The sequence below is a fragment of the Sinocyclocheilus rhinocerous genome, unplaced genomic scaffold (genome assembly GCF_001515625.1).
Source record: "Sinocyclocheilus rhinocerous isolate Xijiao unplaced genomic scaffold, SAMN03320098_v1.1 scaffold20752, whole genome shotgun sequence".
NCBI lineage: Eukaryota > Metazoa > Chordata > Actinopteri > Cypriniformes > Cyprinidae > Sinocyclocheilus > Sinocyclocheilus rhinocerous.
Genome location: NW_015666806.1, coordinates 10,211 through 12,660, shown reverse-complemented (window position 1 = coordinate 12,660; position 2,450 = coordinate 10,211). Strand labels below are relative to the sequence as shown.

The following is a 2,450-nucleotide window of genomic DNA, read 5'->3' as shown; positions in this document are numbered from 1 at the left end:
GTGATTCACACCTGAGAGACAAAGGGCCTCCCATATGAATGTGACTGAGGCAGGTAACAAAGAATGTGAGGAGAGTAAAATTTTGGGAGGGTTTGATTATTTGTACTATTTTATTTACAACACAGAATATTCACAGTATACACATTGACGGTCAAAGACACTTTATTGAACATACTGATCTAAACACTGAAACTTGAACAGTAACACACCTTTGTGCCAAACATTCTTGGACTCACTGTAAACAGTGTAAACACTCATACCACTTTTATATCTTGTGTTTATGTTTTATAAAACATAAAAAAACTTCCTGGAGTTGTGAGATATTTAGATGTAATTAAATGCCACATATTCAAAATTTTTCTCTTGATTTCATACATATAGTCAGGAATTATAGTTTGGGAAAAGTCTTAACTAGCAAAATGTGTACGTTACGTCACAATAACAACTAACGCGAGTAATCTTACTCCTATAAATGATCTCCTCCACTGGATCAAGCTGCGTCGCATCGTGTTCTTCTGAGGTAAATCCTGGGTTATTCCTCTCAGCGCGTCGTCTTCCAGAAACGAAAAGTAGCCGAGATGAACTTGGTGACTGTCGTTTATGGAGGTGATGGGTATTAACATATTCGCACGTCTCACGTGGATATTTAGAATTTGAAAAGCGCGATCGGCTCGTGGCCATGGTCACATAAGATATAAATTTAGATGAGCAAAACTGGACATCACGTTGGTTTCATACAGATTACTTCATCAGAGAATATTTGTTTTCGACATGACACTTCATTTCAAGCATTCTATGCATATATTTATCATGTCTTTGAGGCAAGTATTCATGGAGGTTCAGGTTGTTTTATTTACGTGTCTGTGAAGAGAGGTGACAGAGACCGAGACGACAGAGAGCGCACCCTGTTTATTTTCTTTATTTTACAAAAGCACATTGTTTTGTTGTTATTATGACTATACACAAAAGTAGACCCTTTGCAGTTTCAAATGATACCTCAAATGACGCACCGTTCCTGGAACGCATTGCCGGACTGCAACCGCGTGCAGTGTTAATGCTTTGATCCGTTAACATGGGTGTGGAAAAAGTACGCACCGCATACGCACTGCAAACAGTGTGAAATGAATGGCTGTGATTATGATCATTTGATAAATGAAGAGAGCGCGCCTTAGTTTGGGATCATTATACTTGGCTAGCTGTTTCATATCATATTTCAGAGACCACTGAATGCGCCTTTTTAAAGGGTTGTAACTAACATGTGCTAATGTTTGTCTGTTGCAGATCAAGAGCAGGGAGCAAGCCAGGCCAAGAAGCCCTCCTCACCAAAGAAGAAAAAGAAAAGAGTTGCTGACCTCTTCTCCCCTCAGAAAGCACCTGAACAATGCAGTGAGGATGGGGGTTCAGATGTAGTAGGTGAGTTGGTGTTTCTCATGAAGTCCAAATAACCATGAACACTGGTTAGGCCAGGCTTTAGTGTTGTCAGGTTTCACTATCAGCACTTCAGTACAGGTGGACATTGAAGTAGGTGAGTTCAATACAGGGTTGGTACGGTCATAAAAAACATGGAAAAGTCACGGAATTTTAAAACGGCAATTTCCAAGCCTGGAAGAGTTTTAGAAAAATTAATAAACCCAGAAAGTTTTGGAAAAGTCATGGAAATGTATTTCACAAATCTCTGTTCAATAGAATATATTTTTAATTAGGTCCTGAATTTTGATGTGGGATTGCGCTAGGGATGTCAATTTTCAATCATTCCCATGATTGATTATCGTGTAAATTAACGATCAATTAATCGATTAATCATTAACCTAGATCCTGCAAAATGCCTCTTGCAGTTGCATATAGTCACCGGCATGAAAAGATGCGCAAATGCCACTCAAAACGCCAGCTTCCTCAGCTGAATGAAAAGGGTTTTTTTAGTCTAAATAAAAGGCTTGTAGCAGGATTGTAAAATGAATGGCTGTGATTATGATCATTTGATAAATGAAGAGAGCGCGCCTTAGTTTGGGATCATTATACTTGGCTAGCTGTTTCATATCATATTTCAGAGACCACTGAATGCGCCTTTTTAAAGGGTTGTAACTAACATGTGCTAATGTTTGTCTGTTGCAGATCAAGAGCAGGGAGCAAGCCAGGCCAAGAAGCCCTCCTCACCAAAGAAGAAAAAGAAAAGAGTTGCTGACCTCTTCTCCCCTCAGAAAGCACCTGAACAATGCAGTGAGGATGGGGGTTCAGATGTAGTAGGTGAGCTGGTGTTTCTCATGAAGTCCAAATAACCATGAACACTGGTTAGGCCAGGCTTTAGTGTTGTCAGGTTTCACTATCAGCACTTCAGTACAGGTGGACATTGAAGTAGGTGAGTTCAATACAGGGTTGGTACGGTCATAAAAAACATGGAAAAGTCACGGAATTTTAAAACGGCAATTTCCAAGCCTGGAAGAGTTTTAGAA

At 39.7% G+C, this 2,450-nt stretch overlaps 1 long non-coding RNA gene across 1 annotated transcript in view; it reads left to right on the top strand.

The window, feature by feature from the left end:
- The first annotated feature begins 1,279 nt into the window (after nucleotides 1-1,279).
- The window catches only part of LOC107733203 (uncharacterized), a 1,731-nt gene continuing 560 nt past the window's right edge, over nucleotides 1,280-2,450 (top strand). The window contains exons 1-2 of the long non-coding RNA XR_001638955.1: nucleotides 1,280-1,413; nucleotides 2,113-2,244. This is a non-coding gene — a long non-coding RNA (uncharacterized LOC107733203). The remainder of the gene's footprint in view (nucleotides 1,414-2,112; nucleotides 2,245-2,450) is intronic.